At 41.9% G+C, this 23,141-nt stretch overlaps 1 pseudogene; it reads right to left on the bottom strand.

Annotated features, from left to right (window-relative positions):
• Window positions 1-12,917: 12,917 nt before the first annotated feature.
• Window positions 12,918-23,141, bottom strand: part of LOC142677591 (uncharacterized) — a 51,237-nt pseudogene continuing 41,013 nt past the window's right edge.

Here is a 23,141-nt window from a genome sequence, read left to right as displayed (position 1 = left end):
TTTGGAATGAACCTGCGGTAATAACCCACAATTCCTAGAAAAGCTCTGACCTGCTTTTTGGTTGAGGGCTGGGGCCAGTTTTGGATAGCCTCAACTTTGTTGACCTGTGGCTTTATCACCCCTCTCCCAATTATGTACCCCAGATACCGTGCTTCCTCCAAGCCTAAGGAACATTTCTTTGGGTTTGCTGTTAACCCCGCGGCTCTGAGGGAGTTTAGTACTGCTTGTACTTTTGGTAAGTGGCTTTCCCAGTCATCACTAAAGATTATAATGTCGTCCAGATATGCCGAAGCATACCGACGATGGGGTTGAGGACTATGTCCATTAACCTTTGAAAGGTCGCTGGAGCCCCATGTAGCCCAAATGGTAAACAAATATATTGAAACAGACCATCCGGGGTGATGAACGCAATTTTCTCTTTGGCGCCCTCCGTGAGGGGTACTTGCCAATAGCCTTTGGTTAAATCAAGTGTTGAAAAATACCTTGAATGGCCCAGTCTCTCTATTAACTCGTCAACTCTTGGCATTGGGTATGCGTCAAACTTTGACATCTCATTTAACTTGCGGAAGTCGTTACAGAAACGTAATGACCCATCTGGTTTCGGAATCAATACAATGGGACTTGACCATTCACTTTTTGACTCTTCAATAATCCCAAGGTCTAGCATTTTCTTGACCTCCTCAGATATGGCTTGTCTACAAGCTTCAGGGACTCTGTAGGGTTTCAAGTGGACCCGAACCTGAGGCTCGGTCACAATGTCATGTTTTATTATACTAGTCTGTCCTGGCAGTTCTGAAAACACGTCTGTGTTTCTCTGCACAAACTCTTTTGTCTCCTGTTTCTGTGGCTTTGCGAGGGATTCAGACACATACACATCTGGGTTAAGACTATAGGGGGTACTTACTGCCACGAGGTTCTCTCTTTCTTTCCATGGCTTAATTAAGTTTACATGGTATAACTGCACTGTCTTCCTTTTACCTGGTTGGTAAACTTTATAATTTACATCCCCCACCTTTTCAAATATCTCATACGGCCCTTGCCATCTAGCAAGAAATTTTCTTTCTACGGTTGGCACTAAGACCAACACTCGATCACCAGAGTTAAAATTTCTAACTTTAGCAGTTCGGTTATGCACCCTGCTCTGAGCATCCTGAGCTTGCTCCAAGTGTTCCTTAACTATCGGCATGACTGCAGCGATTCGGTCTTGCATCAACGTGACATGCTCAATTACAGTCCTATAAGGTGTGGACTCTTGCTCCCAGGTTTCGTTGGCTATGTCCAGGAGACCACGGGGTTGTCTGCCGTATGCAAGTTCAAAAGGAGAAAACCCTGTGGATGATTGAGGAACTTCACGTACAGCGAACATCAAATAGGGCAGAAGACAGTCCCAATCCTTCCCATCTTTACTAACCACCTTCCTCAACATGCCTTTTAATGTCTTATTGAATCTTTCGACAAGACCATGAGTTTGAGGGTGATATATAGAGGTACGCAGGTGTTTCATTTTCAGCAGTTTACATAATTCCTTGGTGATTTTGGACATAAAGGGAGTTCCTTGATCGGTAAGGATTTCCTTAGGTAAACCAGTACGGGAAAACATGTAAAACAACTCTCTTGCAATGGCTTTTGAAGAGGAATTTCACAAAGGGACTTCCTCAGGGTAGCGTGTGGCATAGTCCAACACCAGTAGGATATATTGATGTCCTCTAGAGGATTTGACTAAAGGGCCGACCAGATGCATGGCAATTCTTTCAAAAGGGATCCCAATGATAGGCAAAGGCACCAGCGGACTCCTAAAATGTGGCATAGGAGCCGTTATCTGACATTCCGGGCAGGACTCGCAATATCTCTGAACTTCCGTATATACCCCCGGCCAGAAGAATCGTTGTAAGATACGCTCTCTGGTCTTTTCGCAACCTAGATGTCCACCCAGCACGTGTTTATGAGCCAGGTCCAACACCGTTCTACGATACGGTTGGGGTATCACCAGCTGTTCAACAACCTCCCCACGTACGTTATCTATCCGATACAGCAAATCCTGGTTAACCACCATGTGTGGAAACACCTTATCAGCCCCTGGATGTTGAGGCACTCCATTTAATACCTTAGTATTTTCCCTGGCTTTTACCAATGTGGGATCGCTAAGTTGAGCGGTCCCAAAATTGTTACATGATACATTTAACTCTGGTATCTCAGAAATTTCCTCCTGCTCATCTGTTTCACCAGCAAAAACAGCCAGAGGAAATTTATCAGGCTCAGTGGTCACCCCTACTGCTGGCACCTCAGCATCCTCGTTAAAGGGCTCTGGGCTAATCACAGCGCACACATTAATACCATCATTAACATTTACAGTGGAGGTTACATCTTTCTTCCTCCACAAGTCCCAGAACACTGGGAAGTCTCTCCCCAGGATCACACTGTTAATCAGGGACTTGACCACACCCACTTCATGGCAAGCGGTTCCACGAGAAGTCTCTAGAGTGACCAAAGCGGTGGGGTATTCTTTAGTGTCCCCATGAATGCACAGGACCCCTATACTATGTCCGCTGAATGTTCCAGGGTCTATCAGGCTGGCATGCACCAGGGTAGCCAGACTCCCAGAATACAGCAAGGCACTCACAGTACACCCTTCCACTTTTACGACACACATTTGTTGTTCAGTCTCGTAAACCGTCTCAGCAGAACAAACAGGACGTGCAAACAAGGATATTCGCCTTGCTGCATCACACTCTATTGGCTCAGTAGTCAGGGGACAATTGGCAGCAATATGCCCAGGTTCATAACACCGCCAGCACTGTATGCGGCCCCGGTCCCCAACTTGAGACCCTGGTCTGGCCTTCAGTGTCTCTCTGGGATTTCTTCCCTCCGTCTGCTCCCCTTCTGAGCCACCTCCCTTAAAGACATTTCTCACCCCTCTAGTAAATGGAACAGTCTTACCGGGTGCTCCGCACGATTTGCTGTTCCTGGGGTTAGAACATCCAGGCGGTACTTCTTGGAGTAGATCCTGAGTAGCTCTGTACCTTTCAATCAGGTTCACCAGCTGTTCCGCATCTGTAGGATCTCCTTGACCGACCCAACGCTGAACCTTCGGTGGTAAGAAGCGGATGTATTTGTCAAGTACCACTCTCTCCACGATCTGCGCAGGGGTTGATTCATCTGGCTGTAGCCATTTCCTTGCAAGATGGACAAGATCATACATTTGTGATCGCGAAGGTAGGTGTTCCACGAAAGTCCAGTTGTGCACCCGTCGAGCACGCACATTCATATTAACACCCAGACGGGCAAGGATCTCACCCTTCAGCTTTTAGTAATCCTTGGCATCCTGCTCATTGAGATCAAAGTACGCCTTTTGCGGCTCTCCGGTTAGGAAAGGTGCCACCACTGCTGCCCACTGATCTGAAGATAACTTTTCTCGTTCTGCCACTCGCTCAAACACCATGAGAAAGGCCTCAACGTCGTCGGTGGGTGTCATCTTCTACAGAGATGTCTGTACCGCTGCACGAGTGGTTTGGCGCAAACCATGAGGCCCCGCTGACCTCTCCACTGAGGCATGAATTTGGTCTTACAAATGGCGATTAATTTGCTGCTGTTCTTTTAAGGCCAGTCTGTGGGCTTCACCCAGCTGAATATTGGTTTCAGCCTGTGCACGCATGGCTTCCTCATGCACCATTCGCTGAGTTGCACTGGCTACTTGCAAAGCTGAGCTTATCTTCCCCTAGTTGATATTAGCCTGAATCAGCTGTTTAAGTATTTCATCCATTTTAACAGTCTCTTTTTCTAGCCCTGTTGCCGCTTTCACCCAAGACATACACTTCCAAGCACTCTCGGGGAGAAAAAAAAAATTGTGTTGTTGCCCCTAGCAACGATTTTCCGCTTGGAGCAGCAAAAGTCCTTTTAAATAGGTGTATGTCTCTTTAAGACCGTGCCCGCATCGGCCACCATATGTGAGGGTTTAGCATCAGGAGAGGTTGGTACAGCGGTTTCTTTGTAGCCAGAGACAGGGACACCGTGCATTAAAGTTCATAACAGGGCTTTGCCTGTGTTTTATTCTTGTCAAAGAAACAGCCTCTTGTACAACAAGGCAAAATACAAAATAAATCCTGCTCGTCTGAGCACTAACTAAACAAGATAATATCTAACTATACCAAGTGCCTTCCTACCAGGCACTGGACACAAAGTAACACAGGTCTTTACTCACATAGAATACAGGCTACTCCAGACTTAGGCGGGATTCACACGACCGGATCCCGCCCGAGCCCAAGTATCGGCCGGTAAAATCGGCCATTTTGCCGGGCCGGTTTGCATAAAGTTTTGCATCCGTTCCGGGCCGGGCAGATCTGGACAGTGACATCAGCGGCAACTCCTGAAGGGGAATCCCCATGTGTTCAGGGATTCCGCTTCAGGAGTTTCCCCTGATGTCACTGCCCAGATATGGACAGAGACATCAAGCGCTCTGTCCAGGAGCAGAATCCCCGAAAACACGGGGGTTCCGCTCCTTCAAGGAGCTAAAGTGGGGCTAGCACATAGCAGAGCGGGGAGATACCTCCCTGCTCTGCTATAGTGGCGTCGCTACAGTAGTAGCAGCCGCACCAGCAGCTGCTAGCGGCGCCATGGAAGGTGTCGCCGGGCCAGGGCGCTTTTAAAACAAGCAGGGGAAGGGAGCCAGCACAGTGCTCCCTCCACCTGCTGTACACCCCGGCCCTGCCACACAGTGTACAGCGTCCAGCCATTCGTCCGAATGGCATAAACTCCTCCTCCTCACATGCACTCTGCGCTGTGAGGAGGAGGAGATAGAGCGCAAGCGACGGAAAACCCGGCCATCACTCGGGACACATTCCGGTGATGGCCGTGTATTACCCGGCCCCATAGACTTCTATGGGAGCCGGGCGGCCGGGTAGCCGGCCGAAAATAGAGCATGTCCTATTTTTTGACGGCCGGTTTTCCCGGCCGTCAAAAAATCGGTCATGTGAATAGCCCCATTAGGGGTCTATTATTCCTAATGCAGCCGGGTGCCGGCCGATTTATGAACGGCCGGCACCCGGCCGGGAAACCCTGTCGTGTGAATGAGGCCTTAGTAGTCTCCGGTCTGAGTCAGGGGTGAGACTCACACACACTGTGTCTGCACCTTTTTATACACAGGCTGCAGGTGCAGCTAATTGAGCAGCAGCCTTGTCCTACAAACAGAGATGGACTAGGGATTGGGGAACCCGCCCTGCTCTTCCCCAATCCAACTCCAGGCCCTTTTTCCGGCTTTTCCTTAAGCCGAGATTGGAAAGCTAGAGCTTTCTATTGCAAAAAATACTCATTCCCTGGAGCCTAGGATACATATGACAGGATTCTAGGGGAAATGTACCTTCCCTCAATGACTTTACCTGTCACTGTCTCACAACTGCCACACAACACTTGTATATACTGCCACACAGACCCTTGTATATACTGCCACACAGACACTTGTATATACTGCCAGACAGACCCCAGTATATACTGCCACCCAGCCGCCACCCGCTTTGTATATACTGCCACAGCTCCTCCTTGTATATACTGCCACACAGACCCCTGTATATACTGCCACACAGCCCCCTCTCTTGTATATTCTGCCACACAGCTTTCCCAGCATTCCAGCAGTAAAATATATATGCACCAATTATAAGCATCCATGAAAGAATCCATCTCTTGCACCACTGTCCCTATGGACAGCGCCACACAGACCCCTGTAGACAACGCCACACACAGCACCCAGTAGATAGCGCAACACAGACCCCTGTAGACAGTGCCGCAAACAGCCTCCTGTAGATAGTGCCACACAGCCCCATGTAGATACTACCCCATGTTGATACTGTATATACTGCCACACAAACCCCAACTTGTATATACTGCCACACAGACCCCCGTATATACTGCCACACAGCCCCCTCTCTTGTATATATTGCCACACAGCTCCCCCCCATACAGTGAAGGAAATAAGTATTTGATCCCTTGCTGATTTTGCAAGTTTGCCCACTGTCAAAGTCATGAACAGTCTAGAATTTTTAGGCTAGGTTAATTTTACCAGTGAGAGATAGATTATATATATAAAAAAAAAAAAAGAAAATCACATAGTCAAAATTATATATATTTATTTGCATTGTGCACAGAGAAATAAGTATTTGATCCCCCTACCAACCATTAAGAGTTCAGCCTCCTCCAGACCAGTTACACGCTCCAAATCAACTTGGTGCCTGCATTAAAGACAGCTGTCTTACATGGTCACCTGTATAAAAGACTCCTGTCCACAGACTCAATTAATCAGTCTGACTCTAACCTCTACAACATGGGCAAGACCAAAGAGCTTTCTAAGGATGTCAGGGACAAGATCATAGACCTGCACAAGGCTGGAATGGGCTACAAAACCATAAGTAAGACGCTGGGTGAGAAGGAGACAACTGTTGGTGCAATAGTAAGAAAATGGAAGACATACAAAATGACCGTCAATCGACATCGATCTGGGGCTCCATGCAAAATCTCACCTCATGGGGTATCCTTGATCCTGAGGAAGGTGAGAGCTCAGCCGAAAACTACATGGGGGGAACTTGTTAATGATCTCAAGGCAGCTGAGACCACAGTCACCAAGAAAACCATTGGTAACACATTACGCCGTAATGGATTAAAATTCTGCAGTGCCCGCAAGTCCCCCTGCTCAAGAAGGCACATGTACAGGCCCGTCTGAAGTTTTCAAATGAACATCTGGATGATTCTGAGAGTGATTGGGAGAAGGTGCTGTGGTCAGATGAGACTAAAATTGAGCTCTTTGGCATTAACTCAACTCGCCATGTTTGGAGGAAGAGAAATGCTGCCTATGACCCAAAGAACACCGTCCCCACTGTCAAGCATGGAGGTGGAAATATTATGTTTTGGGGGTGTTTCTCTGCTACGGGCACAGAACTACTTCACCGCATCAATGGGAGAATGGATGGAGCCATGTACCGCCAAATCCTGAGTGACAACCTCCTTCCCTCCGCCAGGACATTAAAAATGGCTTGTGGCTGGGTCTTCCAGCACGACAATGACCCGAAACATACAGCCAAGGCAACAAAGGAGTGGCTCAAAAAGAAGCACATTAAGGTCATGGAGTGGCCTAGCCAGTCTCCAGACCTTAATCCCATCGAAAACTTATGGAGGGAGCTGAAGATCCGAGTTGCCAAGCGACAGCCTCGAAATCTTAATGATTTACAGATAATATGCAAAGAGGAGTGGGCCAAAATTCCATCTAACATGTGTGCAAACCTCATCATCAACTAACAAAAACGTCTGACTGCTGTGCTTGCCAACAAGGGTTTTGCCACCAAGTATTAAGTCTTGTTTGCCAAAGGGATCAAATACTTATTTCTCTGTGCACAATGCAAATAAATATATATAATTTTGACAATGTGATTTTCTTTTTTGTTTTTTATATAATCTATCTCTCACTGGTAAAGTTAACCTAGCCTAAAAATTCTAGACTGTTCATGTCTTTGACAGTGGGCAAACTTACAAAATCAGCAAGGGATCAAATACTTATTTCCTTCACTGTATATATAGTGCTACACAGCAATCCCCCATGTATATAGTGCCACATAGCTCCCCCCAAAAAAAATAATATTCTACTTACCATGCCCCGTTTCTGCGACGAATGGAGCGCTGCACTGCCTTGTGGGTGGGAAGCATGCGCACATCGGCGTGATGCAGTGACATCATCACGCGGCCTGCGCATGGATACTTCCCAGAGCCTTATAGGCTGCAGCCCTAATGTGGCCTGCAGCGTATAATATTCATTTGTATCTGAGTCCTGAGGGTCGCAAATACAAGTGAATGTGGCTGCCGCTAGCACCGGGGCCCCTCCGGTGCTATCGACAACACTGTATCCGCCCGCCGCTCGTGAAAGTGCGCGGGCTTTAAAAATTAGTGAGCGGTCGGACTGTGGAAGGTGCACGGCTGCGCACCTTATAGGGAAAACTGCCTGCCATGTGTCCAAATAGCTGTTTATGACCACATGTGGGATATTGTTTTACTCGGGAGAAATTGCTCTACAAATCTTGTGGTGCTTTTTCTCCTTTAGTCCTTGTGAAAATAAGAAAAAATTAGCTAAACCCACATTTTCTTGAAAAAAATGTTGATTTTCATTTTCACGGGCTACTTCCATTAATTTCTGCAAAAAAAACTGTGGAGTCAAAATGCTCACTATATGCCTGAATAATTTACAGAAAGTTATCAGTCAGTTAAAGATGGCTACATCCGTATAACCACATGTGGGGTATTGTTTTAATTGGGAGAAATTGCTTTTCAATTGTGGCGGTGCTTTTTTCCTTTAGTTCTTGTGGAAACTTGAAAAAATTAGCTAAACCTACATTTTATTTTAAAAAATGTAGATTTAAATTTTCACTGCATACTTTCAATAATCTCTGCAATAAACCTGTGCAGTTAAAATGCTCACTATACTCCTGATAATTTCTTTGAGGGCTGTCGTTTTCCAAATGGGGTCACTTTTGGGGGATTTCCACTGTTTTCGCACCGCAAGAGCTCTTCAAAGCTGACATGGTGCCTAAAATATATTCTAATAAAAAGGAGGCCCAAAATCCACTAGGTGCTCCTTTGCTTCTGAGGCCTGTGCATCAGTCCATAAACACACTAGGGCCACCTGTGGGATATTTCCTAAAACTGCAGAATTTTGAGTAGCGTTTCTCTGGTAAAACTCTCTGTGTTAAAACAAAAAAAATGGATTAAACATGAATTTCTGCAAAAAAAAATAATGAAATGTGTAAATTTCACCTCTACTTTGCTTTAATTCCTGTGAAACGTCTAAAGGGTAAATAAACGTTCTAAATGCTGTTTTGAATACTTTGAGGGGTGAAGTTTTTAAAATGAGGTGACTTATTGGGGGTTTCTAATATATAAGGCCCTCAAAGCCACTTCACAACTCAACTGGTCCCTTAAAAAATGGCCTTTAGAAATTTTATTGAAAATGTGAGAAATTGCAACTAAAGTTCTAAGCCTTGTATTGTCCAAGAAAAATAAGAGGATGTTCAAAAAATGATGCTAATCTAAAGTAGACATATGTGGATGTTAATTAGCAACAATTTTGTGTGGTATAACTGCATGTCTTACAAGTAAATACATTAAAATTAAGAAAAATTCAAATTTTTGCAATTTTTCGCTAAATTTCAGTGTTTTTCAGTTAAATACTGAATGTATCGAGCAAATTTTGCCAGTAACATAAAGTCCAATGTGTCACGAGAAACCAATCTCAGAATCGCATGGATAGGTAAAAGTATTCCGAAGTTATTACCACATAAAGTGAAACATGGCAGATTTGAAATATGAGACTCTGTCAGGAAGGTCAAAAGTGACCAAAGCGGGAAAGGGTTAATGTAGATAAATGTAAAGTTATGCATTTGGGTACCAACAATCTGCATGCATCATATGTCCTAGGGGGAGCTATACTTGGAGAGTCACTTGTTGATAAGGATCTGGGTGTACTTGTAAATCATAAACAAAATAAAAGCATTCAATGTCAATTAGCTGCTTCAAAGGCCAGCAATATATTGTCGTGTATTAAAAGAGGCATGGACTCGCGGGACAGGGATATAATATTACCACTTTACAAAGCATTAGTGCGGCCTCATCTAGAATATGCAGCTCAGTTCTGGGTTCCAATTCATAGAAAGGATGCCCTAGAGTTGGAAAAAATACAAAAAAGAGCAACGAAGCTAATAAGGGGCATGGAGAATCTGAGGAAAGAGTAAAATAATTAAATCTACTTAGTCTTGAAAAGAGACGTCATGATTCATTTGTATAAATATTTGAATGGCACATACAAAAAATATGGTGAAATCCTGTTCCATGTAAAACCCCCTCAAAAATCAAGGGGGCACTCCTTCCGTCTGGAGAAAAAAAGGTTCAACCTGCAAAGCAACAAGCCTTCTTTACTGTGAAAACTGTGAATCTATTGAATAGTCATCACAGGAGCCGTCACAGCAGGGACAGTAGATGGCATTAAAAAAGGCTTATATTTCCAGGAACAAAAAAAATATCAGATCCTATGTGAATGTGTAGAATTTGTGTTTCATCCCTTCCTTTTTCCCCATCCTTTGGTTGAACTTGATGGACATGTGTCTTTTTTCAACCGTACTAACTATGTAACACTGTAATAGGCTAAATAAGGTGAATGTGTTGAATGCACTCATCCTGTGTAGCGCCGTTCTGTTAATTTTTTTTCCCTTATTACTATTTTTTATTTTTACCCTGGAACTGGATGGGAAGATTTCAGTAGTTCCTCCAAACCTTTATGACTTCAAGATATCTTTGGACAATTCTCTTCACATTTACAGTGTAGAATTTCTTTTTATTTTTTGTTCATGGCTTCAGACAGAAGAATCTTAACATAATCTCTACATTCCTGTGCAAATATGAAACAACCTTTAGGTCTTATTTTCGGGACAAATGTCTACAGGGAACTTGGCCTCAGGACATCTGGTTAAGATCTTCAAATTACCAGGATTTGAGAGCGGTCTGAAAAACTCTAAAATTGGCCTTTTCTACAATTAAGACATCACTATGTCAAGATTCTGTCAGACAATACTATTTATGCCATCTGGGCCAAGGAAAATCTGTCCCTCTTATCAGTCCATCTAAAATGACCAGAAAACATGGTTGCGGACCTTCTAAGCCGGAAAAATCTACATCTGAGGCCTTAAACGAATCCTTTTTTTTAGGAAAAGGGATCTAGTTTATGCCCATTCACGGTCACCTCTCAATTCATTCTCGCCATGATGCAGAAGCCTACTCAGGTTAGGGGAACCCTGTTTTTTACATATGTGCGGGGCCCCCACGAGACGGGACCGGCATCTACCAGACGTTTATGGCACATCCTATTTTGGAAATACACCTTTATTCTGCAGCATTCCCACATTGCAGCTTCCTACTTCTCTATGATTACGAGGTGACATGACACCATGCCTTGTCTCCAAGGGAGCCAATGCTCACCATGTGATGTGACATCACTGCCTTGTAAACAGACAGACAGATAACCCCTTTTAGGTACATTGATAAAACCCAATTCAACAAACACCAGAAATAAAATCATTGTGAGAATCAATCACTTTATTAAAAAATAAAATTCTAACAACACAACGTTACACATAAGGTTTAGTGTAAGATGATGGGAGATCATTGTGTGGCTGTGTCAGGATGGGAACAGTAGTTCATGTAAAACCTGCTCTGTGGATGGTAACACAACTATAATGTTTTCTCATGTGTAAGGTAAAACACTAATGTTGTTTTAGTCTTTGGCTGGATTCACACGAGGTCATTACGTCCGTAATTGACGGACGTATTTCGGCCGCAAGTCCTGGACCGAACACAGTGCAGGGAGCCGGGCTCCTAGCATCATACTTATGTACGATGCTAGGAGTCCCTGCCTCGCTGCCGGACCACTGTCCAGTACGGGACAGTTGTCCGGCAGCGAGGCAGGGACTCCTAGCATCGTACATAAGTATGATGCTAGGAGCCCGGCTCCCTGCACTGTGTTCGGTCCAGGACTTGCGGCCGAAATACGTCCGTCAATTACGGACGTAATGAGCTTGTGTGAATCCAGCCTTACTCACAATCATTCTCCTACCCATCCGACTACAGTCACGTAAAGACACCCCATGTAATATATTTTTTTTTACATCTGTTGACATGTGTATCAATATTTAATCTTCATTCATACAGTATAAAAAGATAAAACAAAAAATCATAAATTGAATTTGCAATAATTTTTTAACAAAAAAAAAACACCTCACAGATATGCCACTTCCTTGTACGGCTCAAATACCTGGTACTGCCCCTCTGGCAAAAACAACCTCCAGCAGGTGTTTTTTCTTTAATAAGGCCTCATTCACACTTGCGTATTTTGGTCAGTATTTTGCATCAGTATTTGTAAGCCAAAACTGGGAGCGGAACAAATACTGATGCAAAATACTGTATAAAATTTGCAAATGTGAATGAGGCTTTACAGGCTACTAGTCTCTTATATGGGAGATTTTGTTTCCTACTCTTTCATGTGGAGCATGCACAACCAGTTTTACATCTCCCCCAGCATCTTGATGGTAATTAGTACTAGGCTTTCACTTGAGTATTCAAGAATCCTCCATTTCTTTTTTTGGGCATTCCTTGGTGGGTTTACTGGTATTGCATTGTTACTAAGTCTACTTTAGGGCTTATTTAGACGAATGTGTAATACGTCCGTGCAACGCGCGTGATTTTCACGCGTGTCGCACGGACCTATGCTTGTCTATGGGGAAGTGCAGACTGTCAGTGATTTTTGCGCGAGTCCGCTGCGTAAAACTCACGACAGGTCCTATATTTCTGCGTATTTCGCGCATCACGTACCCATTGAAGTCAATGGGTGCGTGAAAATCACGCAACAGCAGTCAAAAGTATGTTTGCAAACAGAAAAGCACTGCGTGCTTTTCTGTTTACAAACATCTAAACGGAGTGTCATAATGATGGTGGCAGCGCGAAAAGCACGCAGCCGCCCATCCTATGTGATGACACACGGAGCTGTTAAGTGCCTGTTCCAGAAGTCATGTTAGGGTATGTGCACACACACTAATTACGTCCGTAATTGACGGACGTATTTCGGCCGCAAGTCCCGGACCGAACACAGTGCAGGGAGCCGGGCTCCTAGCATCATACTTATGTACGATGCTAGGAGTCTCTGCCTCGCTGCAGGACAACTGTCCCGTACTGAAAACATGATTACAGTACGGGACAGTTGTCCTGCAGCGAGGCAGAGACTCCTAGCATCGTACATAAGTATGATGCTAGGAGCCCGGCTCCCTGCACTGTTCGGTCCGGGACTTGCGGCCGAAATACGTCCGTCAATTACGGACGTAATTAGTGTGTGTGCACATACCCTTATTTGCCTAGGTGTTCACGAGCAAATTGCAGTCTTGCCCTGTTTTTTCTGGATAGCTAAGGTTTTGTTTTTTTGGCACACCCCCAAGTAGTTTTCATTTTGAAGCCTTTTTTTGCAATGGAAGACATCAAGAGTGGCAAAATCTGCAGTAGATCTTTAAAGAAATTCTGGGGTTCTCAGAAACTTCTCTCAGCATCTTTTGTTCTGCTCTCAGGCTGATCTTACTGAGACAGACTGGCCTTGACCATTTGGCAGTTGTCGGAAATCTCCACATGTAGATGGTTTTCTGGACAGTCGAATGATTGACATCTAATAGTTTGGCCATCTTCCCTTTCCTGAATCATAGACATCGATAACCTTTCTAAAGGCCTCAGAGCGCTCTGGATCTCGGCATGGTGATACCACACATTTCAATAACAAAGGGTAAACCAAACGTCCGAGGTTTAAATTAGACACTTTTCTCCTAGATCCTCTCTGAAGGACTTTTACACATGCCGATATTCGGCACGTGCAGAGAGCGCCGATCAACGAGACATCATTGATCAGCACTCGTTTGCTCCTGTCACAGGGAGCTATGTATGGGGACGAGCGGTTGTTACTCCAATCGCTTGTCCCCATAAATTATCACGCCGGCAGCACGTCTCCGTTTAGACAGGGAGATGTGCTGCCGACAACGATAATATTTTACTTTTTTAAAACTATACGATCAGTAGATGATCGAGCGTTTGTTCGTTCATCTGCTGATCGCTGCCCTGTTTACACAGGGCAATTATCGGTAACGAATACTCTATGAACGCTTGTCTGCCAGATAATCGCCCAGTGTAAAAGGGCCTTAAGGCTGGAATCACACATTCAGTATTTTTAGCCAAAGCCAAGAGTGTATTAAAAGGAAATGGGAAATATAAATGAAGCACTTCTGGCTTTGAGGTGCAGTTTTTGATGCACTTATTTTTAGGTAAACTGCATGTGTGATTCCAGTTTTGGTTCAAAGATGTAGGTGGCTGTCCCAATCATCTGTATGGGGCTTTCAGAATCCGTGTGCATGCTGCAGAAAAAGCCCCACTCAGAAGTATGGAATGATTTTGACATTTCTGCTACAAATCTGCCGCAAGTAAATATACCCTGATGATAAGACCAAACAAAGCAGCAGCCACAACCATACCCACATAGGTGACGAATGGACACGAGATTTAGATAGTAAATATTGTAGTATTAGCGCAAAATTCTCGTGTGGCCAAACGCTACCATATAAGGGTGTGAATTTCGGGCTGCGGGTATCAACTGTGTATTAGAGCTGACGCCCGGGTATAATGACAGTGATCGCGCTGTTCCTGGCTGTTTAACTCCTCAAATTCTGCGGTCAATACAGGCCCCCATGTCTGCCTTCACTCTGCCTATGTAAAGCCCTGCCTGTGGCATGGCTTAAAAGAAGCATGTAAAAATGACAATAGACTGCAATACGTTAGTATTCAATACGTTAGTATTGCAGTGTATTGCACCAGTTATCGAACGATCGCTGGTTCAAGTCCCCTAGGGCGACTAAAAAAATGTGTAAAAAAAGTTGAATAAAGATTTTATTAGTGGAAAAAAAAATTTCCTATTTTTTCTCTAAAGAAATGCTAAAATAATTTAAAAAGTTAACATAACTGGTATCGCCGTGTCCGTAAAAGCCCGAACTATTACCATATGGTGCTAATTAACCTTCTTGATGAATACTGTAAAAAACTAATTTTTTTAAAACGCCCACACCTTAACTACCCAAAAATATAGAATAAAAAGTCATCAAAAAGCTGCAAGTACCCCAAAATGGTACCAATAAAAACTACAGCTCGCCCCGAAAACATAAGCTCCTACACGGCTCAATCGACGAAACAAAATAAAAAAAAAGTGATGACCCTCAGAATAAAACAAAATATATATTTTTTAAATATTTTTTTTTTTTAAAACAAATTTAGTATCACCGTAATCATTTCAACCCATAGAATAAAGTGAACATGTCCTTTTTACGGCCCAATGAACGCCGAAATAATGAAACACACAAAGAGATGGCACAATCACAGATTTTTTTTTCATTTCATCCCACAAATATGTTTTTGAATACATTGAATGGTGCCATGAAAAACTACAACTTGTCCCTGCAAAAAACAAGTCATCAAAATCTTTTGTGACCAGTGAGGTATCTGTCTCCTCTCGAACTCATAATTCTGCAATATTTTGATGTCAATTCTCAAATATACAATTTTTTTTAGCTTGTTCAAAATCAGCCATACCTTTCTACATCTCAAACTCTTATCAGCAGACAATTGTTAGTTTACCCTTTATTCTCTTATTACAGATTGTATATGCATACCTTGTAACTCCTTATGCTCCTCCCTTCCTTTCTGTACTCTCTTTCCATACCATTCTCTTCCTATGTTTTAAAAGAAAAACTTAAATAAAGAATATATATAAAAAAAACAAGTCCTCATACGGATAGGTCGACGAAAAATTAAAAAAAGTTTGGGCTTTTAGAACGAAGGGAGGAAAAAACTAAAATGAAAAAACTAAAATGAAAAAAGTAAAATTGGCCATGTCATTAAAGAGGATCTGTCACTAGTTTAGTAATGCCCAATCTCCTATCTGATCTAATAGGTGCTGTCATACGGACCATGCTAGTGAAAATTGTGTCCCAAAAAGTTTATTTTAAAAGTTATGAGCTTTTTTTCTAGATATGTAAATGAGGCTTTATTAGAAAAGTGGGTATCAACATAGCAATTATCCTGAGGTGGAGCTGCCTAACAGCCTCTGACACTGTCCTATCAGCATGGAGCTGCTTTACACACAGTGTGAGAGACTGAGGCTGGAGGGAAGGAGAATCACATAAAACAGCCATATCTCGGGTTGTGAACAGCTGTTCTGGGGCATATGAAAGAGAAGATTCTAATCTTCTATATAACACCAGGATCGCAGTTCTAGCTGTGAAACAACCGGAGATATCGTCAGTTGAACACACAGTCAGTTATAGAAGCTGTATACTATATGATTACGCTGTGTTACTGGGCAGGGAAGGAGGAGAAGCTGTATGCTGATTGGACAGCGTTATACAGAAAACATTACACCGCCCGGAATGAAAAGATTCACCTCCTATTTGAAGAAAAAAAAAAATCACACTGTAGTTATAAGCATCATAGCACCTATTAGATTAGTTAGGAAATAGGGAATGAATAAACTGGTGACAGCCTCTTTAAGGGGTTAAGGTAGTGATAAATACATTATGGAAAAAAAAACCTGAATTTTTATTTTATTCAACTGTAAAGTTAAATTTAGTGTTTTTTATTTTTATTTGGTTCAATTCCATAATTTTCATCTGTTTATACTGTTTTAATGAAAGTCAAATATAAAATGTCGATATATTTCAAAAAACAAAAAGTTTACATTGTCCTTACGGTCAGTCTGGATTCTCCTGCAGTGTGGGGGAATTTATGAATACAGTAATAAGGAGCAAGGTTCATGGTAACAATTCAGCTTCTTCTTTGTAAGTAAACAAGGCTCTTCTTTTCTTCCTTATATCCACAATATTTTTCCATCATGGATCCCGGTCACATTTGACCCATAATTTGAGTGTTTGGCAGATCCAGGCTAATTCCACCCAAAAAAAAAATGAACAAACACTCTTATTGGCTGTTTAATGTCTGTGAATAATCTGATGTGTTTAAAATCTTTTTCTGCTCTTATAGCATTTCCCACACTCTAAATGAGAATATGGTTTCTACTCTGAGGAGTTCCAAAATTTGATTTCTTTCTAAAAAATCTTCCACATAAAGAAAATCAAAATGGCTTCTCTCCTGTGTAGTTTCTCTGATGAGCCCTAAGTTTGCATTTATTCTTATAACATTTCCTACATTCTGAACATGAATACGGCTTCTCTCCTGTGTAACTTCTCTCATGTGTAACAAGACGTGATTTATGTGCAAAACATTTCCCACATTCTGAACATGAATACGGCTTCTCTCCTGTGTGAGTCCTCTCATGTGTAACTAGATTTGATTTATCTGTAAAACATTTCCCACATTCTGAACATGAATACGGCTTCTCTCCTGTGTGAATTCTCTCATGTCTAGCAAGACTTGATTTATCTGTAAAACATTTCCCACATTCTGAACATGAATATGGTTTCTCTCTTGTGTGAATTCTCTCATGTATAACAAGATGTGATTTGTCTGTAAAACATTTCCCACATTCTGAACATGAATACGGCTTCTCCCCGGTGTGACTTCTCTCATGTATAACAAGATGTGATTTATCTGTAAAACATTTCAAACATTCTGAACATGAATATGGCTTCTCTCTTTCGTGAATTCTCTCATGTCTAACAAGACTTGATTTATCTGTAAAACATTTCCCACATTCCGAACATGAATATGGTTTCTCTCCTGTGTGAATTCTCTCATGTGTAACAAAATGCGATTTATGTGCAAAACATTTCCCACATTCTGAACATGAATACGGCTTCACGCCTGTGTGACTTCTCTCATGTATAACAAGATGTGATTTATCTGTAAAACATTTCCCACATTCTGAACATGAATATGGCTTCTCTCCTGTGTGAATTCTCTCATGTCTAACAAGAAGTTTTTTATGTGCAAAACATTTTCCACATTCTGAACATGAATACGGCTTCTCTCCTGTTTGAATTCTTCTGTTTGTACAAAGACCTGAGTTTTTTGTGACCCGTTTACCACATTTAAATCTTTTACCCGCTTTCTGAGCTGTACTTGGGGTAACAATCTGTGATTGGTCAGGAGACTGCTCCTCGTGATTTGGGGAATTATATGATAAATCTGTACTGTGAAGTCCTGGATGTACATTAAGGGTAATGAGGTTTTCTCCTGAAGACTGCTGCATGATATCTTCATCTTCTACTTTATCATTTATCGAGAACATGAAATTTCCCTCAGACTTCTTACTGGGATTTTCTGTTAGGATTAAAAATGCAATTTATGATTTTGTTTCAAAACACATAAGTTGACAAACTCATAACATTTATATCAGGCTGGAAACACACATGCAGTGATCTGAGCCAAAGCCAGAAGGGGGATCAAGCAAGACGTAGAAGTTTTAGCCGTGCCTTTTGAATCCACTCCTGGTTTCAGCTCAAAAACCTGCCTCAAAAACTATATGTATGATTCTAGCCTTATAAACGCTTTGTTTAACACTACACCCAGTCCTCCACTTTTATAAAATTGACTTGATAATTTTTTTTTTTGAAAAGCAGGAACTTTGTCTGGCAATGAAGCCGGTCTTCTGCCAACACATTTGGCCCTTCAATACTAATTTGACATACAACTTAACTTAATAATGCTACAGACAATCTAATCTTGGCCACAGTCTACATTTAAGAAGATAATATGTCATGACACAAAGCACACATCTCAGGCTAAATTCATGGACATGACAATGAGGTCTGAATATCCTAATGGCTGATCAGTCACCAGATTTCAATTTTATAGAAGTACTTTAGGATGTAGTGGAATAGACAGAGTGAGGTTATCAATCAGAATCTGTAATAAAGGTTTACAGTACATTGTAATATCATTACACTTAGGGTCTGTTCACATCAGTGTTACCCTTCCGCTGAGGGTTTCCGTCGCTATAACCCCTTAATGGAAAGGCAAACAGAAACCCCCGCATCACCTCTGATCACAATGGTGACGGAAACGTTGCTAAAGGTGTCAGTTTGTCACCGTTGTGACAGGGTTCCCTTGTTTTGAGATACTCAATAGTGCAGTCAACTCAGGCTGTTCCAAGAGGGAAAAAAGGTCCTATCAAGTACTAATAAGGTGGACCTGATGAAGTGGCCTCATTCTAGTTTTAGCCATGTGATAATTTAATAGCAAATTATTGTTCTTTTCCTCTGCCGACCTATTTTTATTTGGTCTTTGTGATATATTTAACTCTGATGGAGCGGAAGAGGCGTATATGTGAAACTCTGCTGGACTTTTCAAACGTTCTTGCAGACATTGGTGTGGACCACCAGGATGTTTATAGTCTATGGGAAGTCAGCAACTGGATAAAATAGGTGCTTCCTAATAATCTGTTAGGTTCTGGGGTTTTTAATCCAATATAAAAAAAAAACGAAAAAAAACAACACACCACATCTTTAACTGGTTGCCGACACAGGACGAGAATTCTCGTCCTGTGTGATAGCCGTCTGTGCGCGCGATCGAGAGCGGGGCAACGGCTGTAATACACAGCCACGGCCCCGCTCTGACAGCGGAGAGGAGAGAAACATCTTCTCTCCGCCGTTAACCCTTTGAACGCCGCGATGAAAGCTGATCGCGGCGTTCAAGGAGAGGGGGCTGCACTTTGATCGCGTCACAGAAGATAACTGTGACGCGATCAAAGCCCACAACTCATATGGCCAGACAGCCCAGGGTCCATTGAAGGACCCCAGGGCTGTCTGAACATATTTCTTGTTGTTAGGGCATACTGAGGTATGCCCTAACAACTGCCTGTGTACAATCAGTACACAGGCTAATGTACGGGCATATAGATCTATGCCAGTACATTACAGTTACAAAATAAAAATCAAAATGATAAATCCCATTATGGGATTAAAAAAAAAGTTAAATGAATGTAAAAAAAATTTTTTTATGATAAATAAATAAAAAGTAAAAAAAATACACAGAAACACATTTTTTTAAATAATAAATAAACTTTTTAAAATATAAGTCCCAAAACATGAAATATAGACATATTTGGTATCGCCACGACCGTAACAACCTGTACAACAAATGTTTAACATTATTTATGATGATCGGTGTATGGTGTAAAAAAAAAAAATATTAAAACCGCTGCAGAACTGCTTTTTTTCTGCATTTTCGCCAAAATAAAAAATTTATAGAAATTAAACGATAATGTATTTGTACCAAAAAAAATTAAAAAGAGTTATGAGCGTTGAGATGCAAAGAGGGAAATCTAAAAAAATTGCTCTGTCCTCAAGGCCAAAATTGGCCGTGTCTTTAAGGGGTTAAACCAACCCACTTGAAAATTTCTTAAAATGTACCAAAATTTGGACGACTTTTCATAATAATCTGCCATATATGCGTGCAGGAGAAATATCACTATTTCTCATTACATGACTTGTATATGGCATTCGTTTAGCAGTCTTCCCTCTGCAAGTTATAACTATAATTTTCAGTTTTCCCTGAGGTAGTGGGTGGAGCCTAACTGCTATCATGTCTTGTATGCACTGCACACACAGAGCAGAGAGCCATCGTGGTCCACTATCTCTCTGTAGCACACCCTTAGAAGCTGCAGCAGCATGGAGGATATTATACAGCAGTAAGGAGCAGTGCAGCGGAAAATCCAGCACTGGGGTGAAATATAAAACTCTTACCAGCAGCCTATGTCTCCTCTCTCTGTTTCTTCTACCCCTCCCCCTTCAAACACTTCTATTGGCAACAGTGTTTATGTCTTTATGCTCCTGCTTCCCCTAGCCTCTCCATAGACTTCGATAAGCAGCAGCGTCCATGTGTCTCTCACCCAGTGGCCCTAACTTCACATAAAAGTTTAGAGGATAAAACGTCGAAATTTTAACCATAAGTAAATGACAAAGTTGATATGTATCAGGTATACTATTAGATTACCATAAGTTGTTTGAAAAGTTAGTGTCCATATAAAGCAGACGTTCCAAAATAGCTATTTAGTGAACAGTAGATTACAGCGGAGATCTGATTGCTTGTTATTGAAGCCTAAGGTACTACAGAAATTTCCTGAAGACAACATGTCCGTTTGTGACTTGTGCGCAGAGTTGTCATGGGGATCTTGTGTGTTTTCTAATAGTTTCTCAATTCTTATCCCCAGACTCATATTAAAAGGGGTTTTCCAGGGACGTAAAATTTTTGGACTAATACGAGAGAAGCGTTAAAGGGAGGTATGGGGCACGCTCATGGGCTGAGCGCGCTCCATACTCAGCGGGTGTCTGTTGTGCAATACGCATTTTGATTACACCAATTTAACCCCTTAGATGCTGTGCTCAATTGTGACCCGCATAGAAAACCGGAGTAAATTGCAAAACGCATACGTATTTTTTTAAAGCATTTTTTGGGTGTGGTTTCAACTGCAACTCAACCGCAATGTCTCCATACACCCCAAGACTACAAGGATATTTAAAGACCTTGTTTTAGTGCGATTCGCTGCATATCACGGCCCACACTTCATTGCAACGAGAGGGACCAGAGTTAAGTCCGATCCCACTCGTTTAACCCTTAGATGCTACATTCAATAGAGACATCTAACCCGTTAGAAAAAGGGGGAAGGGGACCCCTTCACCACCTCTCCCCATCCGCGATGCCGATGGTTGTCATAGCAGCCTAGGGGCCTAATGAGGTCTGCCATCTTTCTGCTCTTTGGCAGGGCTTAAATAGTAGGCGGTAAAAAACACAGTCGATCAGACGATCGGCAAAACCCCTAGGGAGACTACTAAAAAGAAATAAAACACAGCAAAATAAAGTCTTCAAAATACTCAGTTTTTTTTTTTAAAGTAGTAAAATATATATATATATATATATATATATATAATATATATATATATATATATAAAAAAAAGATATCAATTTATTATCACCGTAATCGTATTGTCCCATAGACTAAAGAGAACATGTTGTTTTTACCGCACGGTGAACAAAACATTTTTTCCAGTTTCCCAGTTGTACTATTATTTGGTTCAATAAATGGGGCCGTTCAAACTACAACGCCACAAAATCAAGCCCTCATACGGCTATATCGGCGGAAAATTAAAGTTATGGCCGGGTGGGGAGAAAAATCAAATAAAAAACTGAAAAATGGCTGCAGCGGGAAGGGGTTAAGATATATCGAAGGTATAACAGGCATTACAACATGGGGCCTTCAACCCCTTAATGACAAGGCATAAAAAGGCCTTAATGACCAGATATATATTTTTTTCATTTTTGCCTCGCATTAAAAATTCTTCCGCATAAAACAAGGCCTCATACACATACGGTGTATGAAGCCTTATATAATGCGGGAGAATTTTAAATATTTTTTTTGCGAGTTTTCGTGGTTGAAAAAAGTTACAAGTTACCTAATTTATTTTTGCAGCTAAAATATATGAAAAAGCGATTTTCAGCACGCTTTGTTTTGTTTATTTTTTATCCCATTCACCTAATATGTGTAGTTTTTTTATTTTTATGTAATGTCGGGGCAATAAAATGTATCTTATGATGCTAAATAAATACTTTTTTTAACATTTGATTGTTTTAAATATTTATTAATACGCAGAGCAACACAAACCAGAGGAGCAGAGGGATTTCCTCCACTCGTCTTTGCAATGGGGTTAGGCAAGTATGTATATTAATGTTTTTATTAGGCATTATTGGTGCTGTATGAGAATATTATACTGTGTGGGGGCAGCTATGGGGGCATTATATTGTGTGAGGGGCGGTGTCGGGGGATGTATTATATACAGCTGGCTAAGGGGATCTATATCCAATGGCGTGGCATGCAAAAGGAGATGTGGCCTAAAAATTGTCCATTAACCGTAATTGCGGTTACATGTTCATATAATCGTGATTTTGATTTAAATCATAATCGCCCAACCATAGCTGGCGCTCCTCAAAATCTGATACAAAGCCTAGTGCATGACAGGAGTCATATAACACCTTGTAGAGAACTTCTATGTGCAGTCACAGCTTCCTCTGGTCCTGCACTATGTATAACACATTGTCTGAAGTGTTACTGTAATGTAGAACTAAGGAGGAACTCCACCTCCCAATTCACTTTCTACATTCATTATTACTGACCTGTGGTAACACTTCCTGGAATTTCCTCCTCCACTTCACTGTTACACGGGTGATCGCCCCTCACCCGCTCTTCTTCTTCTTCATCCTCCACTTTATTATTAGTCAGATCTTCCCCCTGATTTCACATATGTAACAATTCAGTACAATACAGCAGAGAGTGCGAAGAATCTAACAGATCAACATACGAAACGACCAAAATCTATGACCACATCTATGACCGCAGGACCAAAAAGCTCCACACCCCCCCCCCTATATAGATCTGGTATAGGGCTCAGCTTCATCTACCTGATGATTCTCTGGGACATTGTGATTTTCCTCTGGACAGTCCTGGGAATACAGAGTACTGGGACATCTCTCTGGTGGATTTATCCTAATGGATCCATCTGTAGGAGACACAAAGTGACTGAATACATGACTACTGT

Source organism: Rhinoderma darwinii, chromosome 1 (genome assembly GCF_050947455.1).
Source record: "Rhinoderma darwinii isolate aRhiDar2 chromosome 1, aRhiDar2.hap1, whole genome shotgun sequence".
NCBI lineage: Eukaryota > Metazoa > Chordata > Amphibia > Anura > Rhinodermatidae > Rhinoderma > Rhinoderma darwinii.
Note: the sequence above shows the minus strand (reverse complement) of the source record. Positions and strands in the feature narration are given on the sequence as shown.